Source organism: Caretta caretta, chromosome 9 (assembly GCF_965140235.1).
Source record: "Caretta caretta isolate rCarCar2 chromosome 9, rCarCar1.hap1, whole genome shotgun sequence".
Classification (NCBI taxonomy): domain Eukaryota; kingdom Metazoa; phylum Chordata; order Testudines; family Cheloniidae; genus Caretta; species Caretta caretta.
Genome location: NC_134214.1, coordinates 6,747,560 through 6,768,348, shown reverse-complemented (window position 1 = coordinate 6,768,348; position 20,789 = coordinate 6,747,560). Strand labels below are relative to the sequence as shown.

Genomic DNA, 20,789 nt, shown 5'->3' with positions numbered 1-20,789 from the left:
TGCTGAAGCAGGACCCAGGTCTGCGGGGGGTGGGTGTGAGTGTGAACACCTCCCCCCTATCAAGGAGCCCCTTAAAACGAGCATTTCAGGCATGGGTGTTTTAAAAAGCTGCTTCCGTTGCTGTTCCCGACAGGTGGGGAGAGCTTTGCGCTGACCACAGGAGCTCGCAGATGTGGCTGCTGGGTTCACACACACGCCTTCAAAACTCCCCCTACTGCCCCAGTGACACAGATCTACCAAAGCCAGGAAATAAGTCAAAGGCCCCTTCAGGACTGAGAAGTGACTCCGAAACTCCCCTCTCTGCCCCACCACGTGTCTCTGACGTTCCTGACCCAAAGAAGTACTGTTTCAACACCCATTAGGCTTGCCTGAGCTTAAACCTCGGGCAGACCTGCCTTTCCTCCTGCCCTGTCTATTTAGGCTGAGAGCACTTCTAGGCCCGGGAGTGTTTTTGCTGTGGGTATGTCTGCACATACTCGGGCGGCTAGGCCGTCCCGCTGCGCACACCTCCCTGGCAGCGAGTTAGCTCAGTCAGAGCTAGGATGGCTACACCTGCCCAAGCTGGGAATCCAGCATAGACATGGAATCGTAGGACTGGAAGGGACCTCGAAAGGTCATCTAGTCCAGTCCCCTGCACTCATGGCAGGACTAATTATCTGGATCATTCTTGACAGGGGTTTGTCTAACCTGCTCTTAAAAATCCCCAATGATGGAGATTCCACAACCTCCCGAGGCAATTTATTCCAGGGCTTAACCACCCTGACAGTTAGGAAGTTTTTCCTAATGTCCAACCTAAATCTCCCTTGCTGCAATTTAAGCCCATTGCTTCTTGTCCTATCCTCAGAGGTTAAGAAAAACAATATTTCTTCCTCCTCCTTATGACAACCTTTTACATACTTGAAAACTGTTATCATGTCCCCTCTCAGTCTTCTCTTTTCCAGACTAAACAAACCCAGTGTTTTCAATCTTTCCTCAGAGGTCATGTTTTGTAGACCTTTAATCCTTTTTGTTGCTCTTCTCTGGACTCTCTCCAATTTGTCCACATCCTTCCTGAAATGTGGCACCCAGAACTGGACGCAGTACTCCAGTTGAAGCCTAATCAGCGCGGAGTTGAGTGGACGAATTACTTCCAGCGTCTTGCTTACAACTCTCCTGCTAATACATCCCAGAATGATCTTCGCTTTTTTCGCAACAGAGTTACACTGTTGACTCATATTTATGTTGTGATCCACTATGACCCCCAGATCCCTTTCCACAGTACTCCTTCCTAGGCCGTCGTGTCCCAGTTTGTGTGTGTGCAACTGATTGTTCCTTCCTAAGTGGAGTACTTTGCATTTGTCCTTATGGAATTTCATCACATTTACTTCAGACCATTTCTCCAGTTTGTCCAGATCGTTTTGACATACACGGGTCTGTGCAGCACAACGGGGCGCTGATCTCAGCTGGGATCTTTAGGTCTAAGGATGTGGTCCTGCTGCCCATCATGTAGTCTCTGAGCACTGTCCACATAAGATAGACTGGCCCTGAGTGGAGTTTCTGGCTTTTCTTCCATTTCAGGTTGTAGGAAGATCTGTGGGGTGTTGGTACGTTATTAATTCTTCTGCAGGGAAGAGAAGGTGATTGAACTTGGTGCTACCGCGATACCCACATTCATTATTACTTGTGTTACCCTCGGGCCTAGGGGCCCCACTCCTGGAGCAGGACCCTGTTGTACGAGTTGCAGACACAGAACAACAGACAGTCCCTTGCCCAAAGAGCTGACACTCACAGTAATACGCAGCTTTGGGAGAGCCAGCCAGGCTCTATTCCGACTTGCACGTCATCAACAGACCCGTCAGCTCTGTTCTTGCTGGAAAATCCTTCTGACCGGGGATGAGGCCGGAGGCAGCGAGAACCCCAGATGCCACGGGGAGCTGGCGGAAAATGCTCACTGGATCTGTGACCTGAGCTGTATGGGATGGCAGAGAGAATGGATGTGGGATACTGCCATACTCCATTCCCTGTCCCTTTCCTGGTTTCACTGCGTGCAGGTGCCTTCCCGCCCACCCCCCGCTCCAATTTATATGGCAAAGAAAACTGACATCTACACAGCAAAAGCTTGCTCAGCTCCATGGAGTCCTGCAGACACATGGCACCCAGCAGGAGGTGCTGTCACAGGGAGCAGAGTGCCACGTGGCAGGCAGCTACTCTGGCCTGGCAGCTCATGTCGGCTTGGTCTTTCTGGGCATCTGCTGCTGCCAGGACTTCGCTATGCCAGGGCCCTGGGATTCTAGGGTAGCAATAGGCCCCCACGTTAATGCTGGCACTACAGGGAGCTCTGTGGCTGATCCCTTGGCAGGGGTGTTCAGGGGATGACACCCAGGCCGGGGGAGGGTCGCCTGGCTGCCGTCTCTGCTCTGCCTCCTCTATGGAGAAGCAGAGGCCACGGGGCTTTGCCACGGCTACCTGCGCTGTCTTTGTTGACAGAAGCATTTGGGAATGGAGCGTGCTCTCTGGGGTCAGGCAGGGACGGGGCAGATGCGGTCTGGGATGGATGGACTCCCTGTGCTGGCCCCGGGACGAAACTGCCCCCCGCTCCTCCCAGCCGGGCTGCTGGGATCAACACAGTCCCAGTGACGCCCCCTTTGGGCCTTGTGGCAGTTGAGGGCTAGCTGGGGTGGAGGATGGCCCCGGCCTCACCTCCTCCCAAACGGCCAAGGATACACCTGCTGCTGGCATAACTCCTATGCCAGGCCCTCCTGCCTGGGGAGAGGCATAGACCCAGCCCTGCATCTGCTGGGGAGGCGGGTAATCCCGGGGGCCTTGCGGCTGTCCTGTGGCCACTTTGCCCTGGCATGGTGGAGCTCATGGGGCCTGAATTACACCTGCGGAGTTAGCACGACCGGGGCCGAGGGGAGAGAGCTCCCTTGGACTGGGAAACACCCCAGGCTCTGTCACCAGCTCCGCCCCGCGCTGGCATGGCACTGAAGCCCCTTGCCCAACCCTGGAAAGCAATCAGGCCCTGCCTCTCTGGGGGTCTGTGCTCCCCTCCTGTGCAACAGCGGGAGAGAGGAGCCAAACACCCCACTGTGCCCAGCTGAGAAGCAGCCTGCGCTGGAGGCTCTTCGTCCACCGGGTGGCGCCCCGTATGCCTGGCTGCCGTTGTGCAGAGGCCGAGGCGGGCAGCATGCATGCAGGCTCTGGGGAACGCAGGAGGAGTTAGTTGCTTTGGGCCACCGGGGGGTCAGTTAGTCCTTGGTTATGACCCAGCCTGTTCTTCGGGCTGCTTTCGGAAGTCTAGGTGGTGCGCTTGGCCGGCCCGGGGAAGGAGGCTGGCTGCAAAGGGATGAGCCGCTCCAGGCTCAGCAGAGAAAACTCAGCCCCATCGGCTCGGCTGGCCTTGCAAATACATTAAAGGGCACCTGCCTAGCAGAGCGCCGGGGGGCCTTGTGGGGGTGTGGAGGCATGGAGCCCAGCCCCAGGGGCGGGGAACGGACAAGGAGGAATAGGGACACCCCATGTCTCTCTATTACAGAGCAGCAGGGGTGAGCTGGGCAGGGAGTCCGGTCCATGCCCCTTTGGCCAGAAGAAAGGCGGCTGTGATGGCAGGAGGGGAGGCTGCTTGGACGCGTGAGCTCAGAAGCTAGACCGGGCTCCTGGCCCAGGCTTGACAGGAGGGACGGGCCCAGGCGACGGGACCCGGAAGGTCGCAGCCCAGCTAGGAGTGCGGCGTCCACATGTCCATCGGTACAATCATCACCCCCACCCCCTGGCAGCCTCAGAGGGGCCACGGATTGCATGGGCCACGGAGACTGAGCTCCCCTCTTGATGGGTGTCCCTCCAGCTTGCGGGTGTGTGTCAGAAACTGGCCCGGCTCATCCAGCTCAGCCCCGTCTTGTGGATGCACAAGAACACCGTCCTTCGTGGGATGCCAGGAGGAAGTTGGAGATCAGAGGCTTCCCCCCTGCACAGGTCAGGATATGAGGGGCCCCGGGGAGATCTCCGCCTGCCCACCCTCCCCTTTCCTGGATTGCGGCTGGCAGAGCACAGGCAGCCTGCCCTTGTAATTAAAGCAATGCGTCCTCTTGGCTTTGGAACAGATGGGGCTTGTGACGTCCATCCCTGAAGAGCAGCGGAGTGGAGGCGTGGGGGGCAGGATCTCTCCCAGCCTCGACCTGCACCATGTGCTCCACAGAAGGCATCGCGATCACCAAGCAACCTGGGGGTCTAAGAGGAAACACCTGGCTGGAGTCAGCAGTAGAGAGCAATTGCATGCCCCCACACACACACACTATGCTCCCCTCTCCCACACGCTGTCCCAGCCAGTACAATCAGGGAACCTCTGGTGGCAGCTTGGGTCTCAGGTGGGGAGTGATGTTGGGGCACAGGAGGGGGGCAGGGGTGCAGGCTCCAGGGGCGCTTACCTCAAGCAGCTCCCGGAAGCAGCGGCATGTCCCCCCTCCAGCTCCTACATGGAGGCATGGCCAGGTGGCTCTGCGCACGGCCCCATCTGCAGGCACTGCCCCTGCAGCTCCCATTGGCCATGGTTCCCAGCCAATGGGAGCTGCAGAGCTGGGGCTTGGGGTGGGGGTAGCGTACAGAGCTCCTTGGCTGCCCCTGTGTGTAGTACCCGGAGCGGGGACATGCTGCTGCTTCCCAGAGCCTCGGCAGGCACGGAGCCTGCCTTAGCCATGCTGTGCCACCAACCAGACTTTTAATGGCCCGGTCAGCACTGCCAACCAGAGCTGCCAGTGCCGACCGGAGCCGCCAGGGTCCCTTTTTCAACCGGAACACCCGGTCAAAAACCAGACACCTGGCAACCCTACTTTGACTGCAGTATAGACATTGACGTGGACTGTGAGCTCTCCGGGGCAGGGACTGCCGTTCCCTATGTTTGCACGGTGCCTGGCCTAATGGGGCCTCTAGCTCCTACCAAAATAGACATGTTACATAGTAACACGCCACGTGGGCCAGCCTTTTGATCACTGATTATGAGAGAGGGCATGACGCGCTAAATAAAGGGGATCTTTGCAAGGGGCTAAGCCCCTTCAGCCAGGCCTGGGAATGGAGGGCATTCAGCCCCTCCCAAGAGGCGACCATCAATAATTAACGGCCCTGTTAATTAACTATATTTACACATGAAATCATCACCCCTTTTCGTGCCCCCTGCGCAGCTGTGCCATGTCCGCACGGCGCCAGCCCCTCTGGCTGTTTTGGGGCCATATTTTTGCCCTGGCTAGGTGCATTTCCTGTGCTCCAACCTTGTAAACACGTGCCGGGGCTGGGGGAGAGCGTGGCCAGCAGCGTGGTTGGAATCTAATTAAGATAATCACCAGATTGGATTCTGTCCGGATACGGGGTTGCTGCAGCAGTAGCAGCTTCAGCTTGCCGTTAGGAGAGGGGAATAGACCAGGGCCCAAGCCTTTGCTGAGCAGCCGGTGAAGGAGCCATATGCTGGAAGTCAGCTGGGCTGGTCACTTCCTCACTGATTTTTTTTTTTTTTTAAATGCGTCCCGCTTCCTTTGAAAGCGATGGTGTGCTTCAAAGCCGCCGTGGCCCCGCCCCTCGGCTCCTCGCAGCGGGCACTTCACCTTAACGTGCCCTTGGCAAGCCCGCTCTAAGGGAAAGGAAGAATCTACCGCCTGCCATGGTGCCCTGCCACATCTGCAGGGGCGCCATGTGGGTGGCCAAGCGGCTTTCCGCCCCTGAGGCCTGCGCTGGAGTCTCCAGAGTCGCCTGACCACCTACCGGGGGGCGGAGGGGTAGAGGTTGAACCTGGAGCTGCTGTCTGGCTCTGGAACCCAGCACCGGGCCCAGCCCCTGAGCTGAGCCAAGCTCTCCCCAGCCTTTGATGGTGCGGGCAGCAGAGAGAATGCTTCAGACTAGCCTAACTGAGCTTCATCTTCCCATCAGGGGTCACTTCTCCAGCCTAAAACCTCCTCATGGTGGGGCCTATCACGCTAGGGCCCTTTCTCCACTTCCTTAACGCTTTCAGGGCAGGTGTGGAGTGAGCACCCTGTCACCTCCCCCCAGTCTGCCCATATCATCTGTTGTCTTTTGTCTTATACTTAGATTGTGAGCTCCCTGGGGCAGGGACTGTCTTTTTGTTCTGTTTGTACAGCGCCCAGCACAATGGAGTCCTGCTCCACGATCAGGGCTTGTAGGCACTAGGGTAACATAAATAATTAATAATAATCCCACGGGGCTGGAGTCCCTGGGGCCCTGCCCCTTGTTCAGTCACAGATTGGGAATAAAGTGCTACCCTTCTGATCTGGGGGCATTTCGCACTGCCTTGGCACCAGTGTCCTTGGCTGCAGACAGTGCAGGGCACTGGAGAATCAGGCGCTGATTAGCAGTCATTCCTTTCCCAAGGCCCAGATTGTTTGTGTTTGTTTCAGAGGGGATGGTCAGCTACAGACAGGGGACTTGCAGAGGAGAATTTGCCACAGGCTCCGCCATCCCTGTGGGTCGGGGCTCTGGAATCTGGGCTTTCATTTAAAACCCCCAGAAGATTACATTTTGTAGCTGGGACCTACCCATTCCAACCCTCCTTCTATCGGTGGTGCGCATCCTCACCCAGAGCACTTCCACTGACTGAAGAGGGACAGTGTATGGAGCTGAGAGCCAGGGATCTCTGCTTCTTGCCTCTGGTGGGGAGATCCGCGCCCAGAGTCTGGTTGGCTGTAGTGCACAATAGATCATAAGTGTGACTGGCCCTCATTTATCTCATGTGTGTTGACCCTGAAACCTAACAATGACCACCCAGAGGTGATGGTGCCTCTGAAATGCCAGCTACTGTGTTTGTCCCACAATCCCAAGCTGCCTTCCACATCTCCCCCAAAGCCCCAGCTGCCAAATCCTCCTGCTTGCCCAATGACAAACTCCAGCAGCACAACTATGAGGTGTCGTTAAACACGTCCCTGTGAAAATGATTGCCATAGGGGACGCTGGACTGAATTATTTATTTGCATATTTAATTCAACAAAACCCTCCATTGTGGAATTTACTCCAAGCTGCTGCAGTATTCCCATGCTGCTGCTCTAACAACCAAGGCGAGCTACCACAGAACTGTGCTGCAGCTGGCCACAGAGTGACTGGGACCCGGAGTTTGCCCCTGCCTCGGGATTCTGAAAAGCAGTGGCAGAAGGGATCAGAACCGTTGCAGTTCCCGCCTCTGCTGCTGCTTGGCAAAGCTCTGAGCAGCAGCAGAGGCACTGTAGCTGCCTGCCTGCAGACTCAGGCAGACGACCCTGCATTGATTATCCTCAGCTCACAGCAGGAGGGCTTACTTTGCCACCATAATACCAATCTTTTAAAATAAGAGAGTAAATTCTGCAGATATGGATGGCTCAGTCCCTCTGTCCCCACCCTAACCCTGCTCTCCCCCCTGCCACTGCCCAGGGAAAACATCCCTTTCATGTGCAACAAGCAGAATTTTCAAGCCCTGCTCCAGCCACTGAAGACACGGTGGGCAGCCCCTGAAGCTGCTGTCCGTCTGCCCAAGCTTGCCCCGCCCCCCAGCACTCTGGCAGGGGGTTGTGAGTTCCCAGACTGCACCTGTCTGGTGTGCCAGCACTTGGAGGGTTAAAATTGGGGGCCAGCTTCCTCACAGCCAAGGCTTAGCTGCAGAAAGGGCGGTTGCCATGTTAGCATTTCCCTGTGCCTGTGACTCATCCCAGCACCTGCTAATCATGTCCCCTGGGACCCAGTGGCTGCCAGCTGTACTCCCTGCCGCTGATGCAACAGAAGCAAGCAAAGGTCCCAGGCTGGGGGAAATCGACTGGTGAAAGCCAGGCTCCGGTTACAGGTCTGGGTGTTCCTGTGCTTTTGACCCTGTCTTCCCTTCTCCAGATGAAAAGGGATCGAGTTCGATGTAAGCTGACCCCATTTCTGCCTGCCATGAATGCTAGGGAGGGGAGCAGAGTTTGTCTCGGGGGTTGGGGAGCAGGGGTCGCCCTTAGGCACAGGCAGGGGAGGTCCCTTTTGGGAACCGTGCATAGATTTGCCACTCATGGGCTGGTCTGGGAACCCCACCTTCCGGGGCCAGTGAAGAAGGGACGCCTGCGGGTCTGAGGAAGGGGTGACTTCACTGCCCGGTCTCCCCCTCTGGTGGGAGCATCGGCAGAGGAAGGTGACTCAGCACCTGCTCTGCCCACCTGGCAGCAGGAGCGGGTGAGAGAGGGAGCTCACCTGTCACCATTCCCAGCTGCAAGCCCAGTGCAGGGAGCCGTCTGGGGGCCACTCCTCTCGTCTCCAAGGGTGCCTTTGGCCAGCAGCAGCCGCGGTGACTTATCCCCGCTCGGAGGCATGCCTGGGCATTGAGAGCTCTGGTGCATGGACATTCTTGGGCATGGCTCACATGCTAGCCCTGAAGCACAAAGCCATCCAGGCCCCCCTCTTCCCCTCCCCCCGGCAGCTTAAAGGGGCAATCCACACCCAGGACTTTGCGGGTGACGTTCAGGGTGTTAAGCAGAGTGGCTGCATCTCCCGCGGGCTCAGAGAGGACTCCCCCAGTCTGCTTCAGCATGGCACTGTCCTGGTCTGGGTACAGCTGGCATGTCTTTGCACAGCTGCGGAATAATTAGGAATGGAAGAAGCAGGAGATTGGGCGGGGAGGGGGTGGGAACTTCCAGAGTTTTATTGCAAAGTTTGGGGAGTTACCTTCTGCCCAAGGATCACAAAACATTTCCCTCACCTCCTGTCCCCTCAGCTTTAAAATGAACAATATTTTATTCTGAAAAAAAGGGAAGCAGTTAAACTACATCCCGATAGCTACCACCACTATTGAGGCAGCATAGGCCAGAGGGTGAGGAGCTGGGGTTCATGAGACCTCGATCCTAGACCTGCCTTTGGCTCCGTCACTGGTCTGCCAAAGCCAAATGGACACCAATTGTTACCCTGGCTGACAATCTCAGCAGAGGTCCCGAGACTCCATCTCGGCCTGTCTTCCCCATTAGTTAATTAATTAGGTATGGACAGTACTAGAGTCAAGTTACAACAGGGGGAAACTGAGGCACGGGGAGGGGAGCTGCCCACTGTCACGCAGTGAGGCAGGACTAGAACTCAGCACCCCAGTCTGGGTACTGGATGGCAGCTGCCTCCCACGTAAAAAGCAAGCCCAGGGATGCCGCAGGGAGCAATCCTGTCTGACTGGTGGGCGTGAGGACCAGGCTGGAGCATACACCTTTCCCTGACGCCGTGAAGTTTAGGATGCAGACAGCTTGTGCCTTCAGCCCTCTCAGGATGGGGCAGGGCTCACGGGTGGCATCATAAGAGGGCCTCAGAGGCAGCTTGCTCCATCCCTGCAGCTGGTGCTCTCTGCCTCAGTTTTCCCCCTTGGTCAATGTCTCCCCACGGGATTTAAGCCGCTGTGGGGCTCTTGGTCCTCTGGTCAAATGCTACAGGCCTCCCTTTCAGGGGGTGAATCAGAGGCCGGTCTCAGTGGTCCTGTAGCCCTTCCCCAATCGGCTAACAGTTCTTCAGCCTTGTACTAGACACGGCCAAGGTGTAGGGGAGCCCCTGCCTTTGCCCCAGGCTCCAGCCCCAATGCCCTGCCTAATACAATATCCATGATGCCAGCCTCACCCAGGCACATGGCTGTGCCATCCTCCCCGCTTGGTGGCCTCCCCCCTAGCTCTTCCTCGGCTCGCTCAAAACGCGTCCTCCTAGACTCTGCCCAGACCTCTTGCGGCTCCAGGGCTAGGCCTCCTGATTACCGTGGGTAGGGGAGACAGACAGAGAGGCACACCCCACGCCCTACCACAACCCCGGCCGCTCCAGCCAGGGAAAGGCTGCCCCTTTGACAGCGGGTGCCGGCTTCCGGCCTGCAGTCACTTGGACCCACAATGCCCGGAGCCAGGCGCCAGCCACTGCTGGGGCTTGAGCCCTTTACAGCCCCGGTTCCCCATCACAGGCAGGATGGGGAAGCCCTTCTCCCCTGGGGAGCAAACCACTGTCCTCAGCCCACACCTTTCCCACGTGATGCCACGTGTGTCAGGTCTGGCATGCTCAGGACTTGGCGACTGTCACGTCCTCTCAGCAGGGCGGCTCAGCACATGAGCAACCTCCATCCCACCGTGCGCCCTCCCCCACCCCCAGCCCATCACCCTGGTGGGCCATAAAGGCAGCCAGCTGCAGGCCCTCGCTGTATGGGAGATCCATGCCCGGAGCCTCGGCCTGACGGGACCCTGGCCACCCACCTGCCATTCAGAGAGGCCCATGGCCACTGCTGAGTCAATGGGCAATTGCCCCAAGGCTGTGGTGGGCCCTAGGCCATGGCAGACACCCCCCTTGATTCACCCCCTCCCCACCTTCACTCTCTTCCTGCTGATGCATGGCCACCCTTGCCCGCCCAGAGCAGCCCTGCTTGTCTGGGCACCGGGGTCCAGTAGCTTTAGCTGGAGGATGCAGCCTGCCTGGTGCCTCCCCCTTCCCTGACGACTCATTGCTGCAGAGCCGGACAGGTCAGCGGGGGGGGGGGGGCAGGCACGTACGGAGAGGGCAGCGGGCAGAAGGCTGGCCTGATCTGCAGTAGGAACGTGGGGACGCTTGCGCTAAGCTTGCCTGGTGCCTGATAACGGATGCACAGGCCTGGACTGCACCTCCCTCCACGCTAAGGAGCCAGCCTTGCACAACCGCAGAGCAGCGGGAGATTCTCCCACCTCCTCCCCACCCTCTAGGACAGAGAACCTCCCAGAGCCCCACAATCTGTGGCTGAGGGAGCCCAGAGGCGGGCTGTGCTCTGCAGATGGGATGGGCGAGAGCTGGCTCAGGCAGCTGCTTTCTGAGCCACGTGGGCACAGGAGGGCAGGCGTAGAGATGAGGGATGCTGCTGGTTTATTGCCCTAGGACAGCGGCCTCCAGCCTCCTGGGGGCCCTATGCCAGGCGGTGGCGGCCGTGTCTCTGTAGCCCACCGATCAGTGTCTGGCACAGGGCCCCTCCGTGCTGATCTGCAGAGCACAGGAGTTCGTTACAGCCCCACCTACGGAGCCCTGACGTTTTAGCTCCAGCTGGAGCAGCTCATGCTTAGTTTCAGTGCCGAAGGTCGTCGGTTCAATCCCCTGGCTTCAGCCAAGATGGTGGCCGTCCCATCTGCACTGGGGATGTGCCCTAATGCCAGCCAGTGCGGTGGCACAGATCCATGGCATTGACGGGCAGAGCCAGCCAGAGTGCTGCTCAGGCTGGGGTAAGTACACCCAGGGCGCCAGGCTTGGCGTATAGTGGCTTTGCCTGTCTACATGAGGGCGCCAATTCTCTGGAGGATCAGAACCCCAGTGTAAACAGGTAAAACTGCTGTATGTGGAGACTGGCATCTGTGGCACTCACCGGAGCTGGCTTCAGTGGAGTCTCTCTGGATTTACCCCAGGCGGGTCCTCCTGGGGTTTGCTCTGGCCTAGCTGCACCAGCCCCTAAAATCCCCAGTGCAGATGAGCCCTTGGCTGCACCCCGGTCTGCCCAGCCATGCGCTGGGACGGGTAGCCTAGAGTACATAGCTTGGAACCAGTGTCCGAGAGCGTCTTTTCCCCCGGCCAGCTCAGCAGCCTCCGGGAGTGGAGTTGGCCCTCCACCGGAATCAAACCAGGATCCTCACGGCCATGGGAGCCTCTCCTTGGCCAGCCTGGAGCAGACATGCCAAGTCTGTTACTCCCTGCCTGGATCCTCCCTCCTCCCCTCTCCCCAGCCAGCCAGGCAAGGTACCCTGCAGGTTACTAGCTAGGGCTGGAGGCGAACACAGCCATGTCTCTCTCCAGCATCAGCTGGGGATGGGGACATACACAGGACAGGAGAACATCACGTGGTTCCTTCCAACAGCTCCCTTGTCCCGTGATCACAGGCAAACCACCTGCAGCCCCAAAGGAAGCGCCGGCTCCATTTTCCATAATCCAGGGGAAAGCGAGTGTCCTGAAGCTGATTTACAGGCTATGACCGAATCCTGCCTCTCTCCATAACCCAGGCAGCCAGCTCAGGATCTGTTTGCTGTCCCTATGGGTTCACTGGTCCAGCTCCTCTCTTGTCTAGCCTGAGGCTTCCCCTCCAGGGGAGAGGAACAAGACTCCACTTAGTGCTGGGAAGTCTCCCAGAGGGCCAGAGCCTCAGAACCTGAGGAGCCCACAAACGGCTTCTGGGTGTCCGGGACACCTGGGCTGGCAGGCAAGAGCGGGGAGTAATTTAAAGAACCAGGGAGATGGGCCTGAGATGTTTCCCTGGATTGTTATCTAGCCATCCATGCATCCGCCCCCTACCCGGGCTTGGCTGCCGTGTATGGCACCATATCTGGGTGGTCAACAGAAAAATAAATGCGGGCTCCCGCTGGGACGCTGGCCCTCGCGCCGCTGCCCTCTCTTGGTGTTTTGCAGGTCTTTCCGTTCTGCTGATGTTCAGAAGCAGCGATGGGGCCAGGGGCCGTCTGGTGTCTTCGGTAATGAGAAGGGGCTGGAAGGTGATTAGTCAGTAATCTCTGGTAATTACATAGATCCCACATCTTCCGTCCCAGAGCCCTCTAACAAATTAAGGGCCCAACCCTGTATCCGGTGGAGTCAATGACAAAACTTTTATTGACTTTAATGGGAACAGGACTCTGTGGGCCTGATCCTGAGAGGTGCTGAGCACTTGTAACTCCCACTGAAACCAGTGGGGGTTCGCAGGATTGAGCTCTATCGACAGACAGTGCTCCTAAAATGCCACCAACCGTGGCCTGCCCGTGACAAAGCCCTGCAGCTGTTTGATAGCACAAATGCTTACAGGGTGGGTTTAACTTTTTCCTCAAGCAGCTTCATAGATATCATAGGCTTTAAGGTCAGAAGGGACCATTACGATCATCTCGTCTGACCTCCTGCACAACGCAGGCCACGGAATCTCACCCACCCACTCCTGTAACAAACCCCTAACTTATGTCAGAGCTACTGAAGTCCTCAAATCGTGGTTTAAAGACTTCAAGGTGCAGAGAATCCTCCAGCAAGTGGCCCGTGCCCCACGCTGCAGAGGAAGGCAAAAAACTCCAGGGCCTCTGCCAATCTGCCCTGGAGGAAAATTCCTTCCCGACCCCAAATATAGCGATCAGCTAAACCCTGAGCATGTGCTCAGCTCCAGTAATTCTCACCAGCACAGTTAGCTAATCTCTGAAAGCCAAATACAAATGGTGATGTGATTCCTTCCTTGCTCTGGATTTTTCTCTGGCTTTTGGCTCCGTGGGGGAGCCACCCCCCGAGTCATGAGTTATTTATGGCTTGTGATTTCACAAGGCCTTGGAAAAATCCTCAGGGGGACCATGTATCTTACACACCCGCACTCACACGTCTGGCTGCACATCTTCACCGCTGCCCGCTTTGCAAAGACACACACACACACACATTGTTATACACACACAGTCTCCCTCACCTTCCTTCCCACCCCACAGACATGACCTGCCAACACAGTGATGCCAGTCACTGTCTGATGAGTTGGGGGGCACGTGCTCGCTGGCTGGTCGGGCGCCGGGCTTCACACAGATCTCAGCCAGGAAAAGACACATTATGGGGCCTGGCTGGGAGCATGGCCAGGGCTTTGGGGTCAGATGCACACAGGCCACTATATTCAGTAGGGCTGCAGGGCTAGTCATAGGGCTGAGTGACCCCAGGGCTGGCTTGGACATAGCCAGAGAGCTCTGCTTTTAGGAGCAGCCCAGTACATTATGGGATCCTTTATCCCACTTGCTGCCCACTGCAGTCCCTTTTATAGTGCAAACCACTGACTGCTGCCCACAGGCCCCGCCCCCCTCGCAGGAGGTGGCGTTCCGGGCAATCAGCTCCCCCTACTCCAGCGCCGCACCTTCCCAGAAAGGAGGTGGAAGATAAGCACCTGCCAGTGGTGTTTCTCTTTCTTAGCAGAGAGAAGATATTAGGGGGGTGAATTAGCAAGAATATGGTAACGAGCCAGGCTGGTGTGGCTGTGTCACCTCTGCCCCCTACTGAGTGAAATCAGAACTGCTCAGCTGTGTGTCATAGGCCCCATACTGCTCTCAGCAAGTTTCCTTCAGCTCAAGTGGCAGGGCCTGTACATTAGGAGGGTGTCCGAGTTCTATCCTTGCTGTTGTCCTGACGTGCCAAGAGGCTGCAGCAGCAGCAGCAGCAATCCCCCTTGGTGCGCCCCACCCCTCCTTAGCTTTGCTCTTCCCGCAGCACGTCCGAGATCTGTGGCGGATTTATGCTCTCTGGTCGCCCACCGTCTGCAGTGCAGGCCTCAGTCTGTGGATGACATTTTCCATGACGGGGGCATAAGCGGCGAAGGCTGGTTGACAGCACGGTGTTTAATGTACTGTGCCCCTTATTGGATCCCGCCAGGAGCGGCTGGATTGAGTTATCTCGTCTGGCTGGCAGGGAGCCCGGTTCCAATTATTACAGGGGCATGATGTAAAATTATGATGCCATTCAGTGTAAATGGGGTGGCAGGCTGCCCACTTTCACTCAGCTCAGGGGGCGAACAGTAGCTGAGAGGGCCCGAGGACAAGGGGTAGGAGCAAGAGACACCCTGGAGAAAGTCCTCTAGCTTTGCACTCTGGGCTGGCCCGGCTGTGTGGGGATGAGGCGGGTGGGCATGAGGAATGCCCTGCTGTGCCCTACAGGACAATGAAGCAGCCATTGCCACGACACAGAACTGCACGGACCCTGTGAGTGGCTAACGCTGTTTGCCGCACGCATCCTGCTTTTGCATCTAACCCGGGGATGTTCTCCCACTCAGGAGTGAGACTCTGCAGGTCCCATTGCATGGGGCTCAGCCACACGATGGCCAAGCAGTGCCATGTTTGTTTCCTATTCTGCTTCTGGTGGGGTCTGTCCTGGTGCACTGGCCAGCAGACCTCTGGAGAGCGCTGAAGAAAAGCAGGGCTATTTTGGCCCTATCCTACCAGGTGCTGAGCTCCTCCACTCCCACTACAGGAGGTGCCCAGTGCCACCCCCACTCCCCTTACAGGAGCAGGTCCAAGATTTCCAGTGGTCTCAGCACCCAAAGGTGGGGCTGGACTTTCTAGAGCACTCAGCACCTATTAGTGCTGGCAACTTCCATTATTTTACCCCCAGTCTCGTTGTGAGTCTTAGTGTTTTTCTTAAAGCCCAAGCTCCTGGAGCCCCGTGATTATGGGGGAATCTCAGAGCTTTCTTTCTAAAAAATAGTAACTTTCTAGCTCTTTCATGGCTGCAGAGAAAAGCTTGAAAACACGACTTAAAGGCTCAAAGCCCAACAGGCGAAGAAAAAGAATCCCAAATCTATTCTTTTTTTCATAAATCTCATGGTTTTTAAGCAAATCTCTTGAATGTTTGGACCTGACTCATGATTTTGGAGCACTCAGCAACCAAAATAAGTGGCCAGATTTTCCTAAAGAGCTCAGCATGCTGGGAGGGGTTGCAAGAGCATTGGAGGACAGGATTAGAACTCAGAATGATCTTGACAAACTGGAGAATTGGTCTGAATTACATAGGATGAAATTCAATAAGGACAAATGCCAAGGAAGGAATAATCAATTGCGCACATACAAAATGGGAAATGACTGCCTAGGAAGGAGCATTGTGGAAAAGGATCTGGGGGTCATAGCAGATCACAAACTAAATATGAGTGAACAGTGTAACTCTGTTGCAAAAAGGGTGAACATCGTTCTGAGCTGTATCAACAGGAGTGTTGTAAGCAAGACACAAGAAGACACTATGGGAAAGATGTGGACAAATTCGAGAAAGTCCAGAGAAGAGCAACAAAAATGACGTAAGGTCTAGAAAACATGACCTATGAGGGAAGATTGAAAAAACTAGTTAGTTTAGTCTGGAGGAGAGAAGACTGAGGGAGGACATGATAACAGGCTTCAAGTATGTAAAAGACTGTTATAAAGAGGAGGGTGATAAGTTGTTCTCCTTAACCACTGAGGTCAGGAAAAGAAGCAACGGGCTTAAACTGCAGCAAGGGAAATTTAGGTTAGACATTCGGAAAAACTTCCTAACTGTTCAGGGTGGTTAAGCCCTGGAACAAATTAGCCAGGGAGGCTGTGGAATCTCCGTCATTGGAGATTTTTAAGAGCTGGTTAGAAAACACTTCTCAGGGATGGTCTAGAACTTGGTCCTGTCTCAGTGCAGGGGACTGGACTAAATGACCTCTCGAGGTCCCTTCCAGCCCTATGATTCTATAATGACAAGTTTCAGAGTAGAAGCCGTGTTAGTCTGTATCCGCAAAAAGAAAAGGAGGACTTGTGGCACCTTAGAGACTAACCCATTTATTTGAGCACAAGCTTTCGTGAGCTACAGCTCACTTCATTGGATGCATTCAGACTGTATTTTCCACTGAATGCATCCGATGAAGTGAGCTGTAGCTCACGAAAGCTCATGCTCAAATAAATTGGTTAGTCTCTAAGGTGCCACAAGTCCTCCTTTTCTTTTTATGATTCTGTAGTTTCCCTTGTAAGTTGGATGAGCAACGTTCAATTCAAAGCTTAAAAATATCACTCTCATTATGTATTTGTATGGCTGTAGCACCAAGGAGCCATAGTTATAGACCAGGACCATATGGTGCTAGGCGAAAAGAGGAGTACCCCAGTGATGGCTGAAAGCCAGTGTGGCTTGAAATTGCAAAGACCTCTACCACAGCAGGGATAGGCCATCAGACCCTTCCTACCAAAGCACAGGCTAAAGGAGCAGCTCCATTAGCTAGCAGCAGTAGTAAGCTGTTATCCTCTGTGTGGAACAAACCAAGAAGCAAGACATCACAGACATATTGCATCAGTATTAATGATTATTATTAATTTAGTTCCCAGTGTCCTTATGTCCCTCTCAAAATTCACCCTCCTCCCCATAAATGGGGCAAGCCACGCCCTGGATAAGTAACTAAAATAGGTAAGCACTTGACAGAATCAGCAGGTTTCTTGAAGGAGGCCTGGCAGCAGAGGGATCTGAGCGTGGGAAAGCTCTGGAAGGGTGATCGGTGTGCAGGGGACGGGGATGTGACAGGAGGAGACAAGCCAGCAAGGAGGGAGGAGTCCAGTGGGGCTTTGGAGGGGAGGACAAACAGCTTAGACCTTATGGGATGGGGAATGGCCAATGTGGGGGATTGAAGGAAGGGAGCCATGTGGCCACAACAGTGGGCCAGAAGAGAGCTGGGCTACACTGGTTTGTACAGAGGGGGCGGTGACATGGGAGGGGAGAGGACACAATCCTGGTGGGAGAGGATGAGGGCCCGGCTGGGAGATTTTGCTGTGTGGCTGGAAGGGAAGGGCTGGGTCAGCAGCCTGACTGAAGCATTTGTGGCTAGTACTGCAGCAGGCCCTGGTCTGGGGTGGGGTTTGATTCCCCTGGCCACAGAAGCACTCTATCTCTTTCCCTGAGATTTAGGCATAGCTCTGTCGGGAGTGGGAGTGGGAGTGGAGTGGGGTGCCTGGGTTCTATTCCCACCCACACCACTGACCCGTGCTGTGACGTTGGGCAAGTCACCGCCCTTTGCCTCAGTTTCCCCATCTGTAAATGGAGAGAATGACAGTGTCACAGATTGGCGGCCACGTAGGACTCCGGGCTGTCGCTGTGCTGCCGATGGTCCCTGCTGCTCTGCTCAAGGAGAATCGCTCCCCAGTCAGCAAGGACGTATGCGGGGGAAGTGATATTCTTCCCCCAACACAGACACACACAGACTGGCTCCTTCACTGCAATGCTGATCCACTTCACAGGGCGCTTCCGGGGAAGGGGAGTGATTATTTGGTGCCTGCAAAGTGCCTTGACATCCTTGGATAGAAGGCACTGGCGAAGGGAAGGGAAGGGAGATGGAACCACATGCAACAGATGCTAGTCATGTCACTCAGTGTGCTGCTGGAAGGTGATCCAATCCCCTGGGACAGGGGCTATGGAGACCTGGCTTGAATATGGAAGAGCACAGGGTCGTTCCTATTCGTATTTGCCAGGGTTGAGCATCTGGGTGAGACCAATCAGCCAGCATGCAGAGTGCACCAACCTCCTGCTGCGTTTTCTGGCCACATCGTGCAAATTCTGCAGCTCTGGGCAAAATTAATTCAGCTGTTATCCTCTGCCCATCAATTCAGGCCCTGCGCTCCATCCAGCAACGAAAGATGCAGGTGGCTGACCATCAGAGCCGCTTGGCAGCATGTGTGTGGTGTGTTTTAGGTGGGGTGTGTATGCATGTGTATGCATGTTAAAAATAGCTTTTGGTCACACCCGGGAGGCTTGCTAGCGGAAATGGACATGCAAAAGGAAATAGCCTGTGACTGGAAAAAGAAATATAGTCCAGCCATTGAGGAATGGTTCAAAAAAAAACCCCAGGGGAGGTGGTTGTTACAGGAAAATGAACAGGCCAGTTACCTCCCCAGTAAAATAGACACTAGGCTATCTGGTTACCTTCTATTCAACACCCAGACAAAGCACATTCACCTGCAAAAAGGCCCCAGCTGACCGGGCCAATTTTTTGGAATATGACCATTTGCTAGACATGTCTGGTCTGTTAAATAGGTGTAATCAGAGACTTGGCTCAATGAAATCACTAGGAACAGCATGGCAAGGGGTTGCAATGGTGCTCGCTCTGAAAGCGGACAGCACCCTGTTAAGCAGAGAGCTCTGCCGACTAGATGCTTGGCTAATGGCTCGTTCGACAAAAGCTCCCTGGTGTAAAGGCTATTGTCTGGGCACTGCTCTTTACATGGCACGGGTTTGTAAAAAATCACCCACCACACCAGGCCCCCACTGCATGTCCCCTGCCCCCTTGAATGTCCAGTCTGTGTCTCCCATGCTCCCTGGACTGCAGAGCAAGGCTGTGAGGGTCTAGCCCCCGGCAGGCCAGGAGGGGCTGCGTCTGGCCCATTTGCAAGCCGGCTGCCAGGCCAGACTTGTTTTCGTGTCATGGGATGAAGAGGTTCAATATAAACTGCGTGCAGTGGTGGCAGAGAGCCAGGCAGCCTTCTCATGCTGCTCCGTTGCGTTAGCTTTGTTCTCACTCCCGCTCTCCAGAGGCCGACAGCCGCCCTCTGCATGCAGCAGCGCGATGGATTCTGCTTACCTCTCCTTTAAAAGCCTCGTGCTTGCTCTGGCACGGCTTGGCTAGCCCAGGTGAAGGGAAGATTTTGTCTTCCCCTGGGGAAACTTAGGGGATTGGCAGGACGGCTAGGCACCTCCTCCCCTGCCCCACGGAGGGGCTGCAGCTCTGTCCCAGACGGATCCCCTCTAGGGGGCAGAGGGGAGCTCAGCTGCCATGGTCCATCCAGCCCTCGGTCACTCTGCTGGCACTATTTGGTGAAGTGCCTTAGTGGGGCTTCGGCCTCCACCCAGCCGGCCTTCATCCGAGCCAGCAGCCCTGCCCAGCGGTGCCGCCCTCCCTGGACGAAAGCCTCACTCGCCCGCGCTCTGGTGAATCCCCCGTAGCTTTGGGGGGAGTCGCGAGTTAACATGTGCGGTCCCTCTGCTCAGGGGTCAATTTCAACCCCGCCCCATGCCTGGAGCCAGGGGCTGAGATCTCATCCAGCAATAATCCCACAAGACAAGAGGCAGCGAGAGCTGCTCGGCCCAGGGGAGACAGCGTCCGGCGCTCGGGTCCCGTTCACCCAGCTTTTGGTCTAGGCTTGATGGATGGAGACAAACTGAGGCTGAAATACAGGGGAATGGGCTTGGCTTCCCTCCCCCTCCCTCCCCAATGTCGCCTGCTGGTCCTGTCTCACCCCACAAGACCCCTGCCATCCCAACCCCACCCCATTACCCCTTCCCCTGCTGAGGCCTGCAGAGCTCCCCCGGTTCAGAGAGGCCATGGCTACAGCGCAGAACAAGGCCTGGTTAGCTGGCCTGGCGCTGAGCAGGGTTCAACCGTAAGGCCAGACTTGGGTTCTGGGGAGGAGCAGCCACTTACAGAGAGCGGAGCGGCAGGATCAAGGACTATCCCAAGGGAGGAAACCAGGGCTGTGCCTGCGCTAGGAAGCAGTAAGGGGAAATTCCCCCAGGACTATTCTGAGTGCCGTTGCGCTGATGGGAGCCCTAGTGTAGACAAGGCTCTGGCGCCTTCGGGTGGTTATAGCACCCTCTCAGTTAAACCTGCTGAGGAGCACCTGCACACTTACATCCCTTCCTCACCCCGCCCCACGCAATGTACACTCCTCTCCTAGGATATGCACACGCCCACCCGTACCCAGGCACCAGGACGTGCACACACCCCTGCAGAGCGGGTGTCATCTCGAGAACGGTGTCTGCAGGAGGCGGCAGGGAAATGCCTGTGGGAATCTAAGACCTCTGGGCTCCCTGCTCTCTGATTTATCCCCCCCATGCAACCCCCTCCCGGCCCCCCAAGGGCTCTGCCGATGCCACTGGGAGCAGAGACAGGTGCAATCTTTGGACCTTTAGCTTCAGATACAGTTTCTGACTTCAATGCACAGAGCCCCCTAGTGGTGGGGGGTGGGGGGTGCTGGAGCTGAGGGTGCGATGCGGGAGGCAGTGGGGGAGGCCCTCTCTCCATAGACAGCCTCAGGAACCGCCGGCAGAGCCGTCTCCCCAGTGCAGGACCTTCCCCTACATGGATGGACTCTCTCAGCCCCCCAGTAGGCCTTTCTTTCTTCCCACTCAGGCATCTTTGATCTCCTTCCCAAGTGGGGCAGCCGAGCCCAGCCCTGCCCCATCCCGTTCAATGACCTGCTCAGGGCTGGTCAGATGGTCTGTGGGGTCCCAAAAGCATGGAGCTCCCCACCCCACTCCGGCCCTACAGGGAAGGCTCCAGTTGAGAGGCCCTGGGGTTGCAGAGGTCTTAGATTCCCCCAGCCCTGGCTTTGCTGCTGATGCTTTGGGCCTGTGAGCCACACACTCAAGGCTGCTGCATTGAC

General features: G+C 56.1%; 1 long non-coding RNA gene across 1 annotated transcript; it reads right to left on the bottom strand.

Moving 5' to 3' along the window:
• Positions 1-722: 722 nt before the first annotated feature.
• Positions 723-8,317, bottom strand: LOC142073155 (uncharacterized). The gene is made up of 2 exons (XR_012669836.1): positions 8,170-8,317; positions 723-4,206 (listed from the first exon to the last, which is right to left on the bottom strand). It is a non-coding gene; the product is annotated as an uncharacterized LOC142073155 (long non-coding RNA).
• Positions 8,318-20,789: the final 12,472 nt, after the last annotated feature.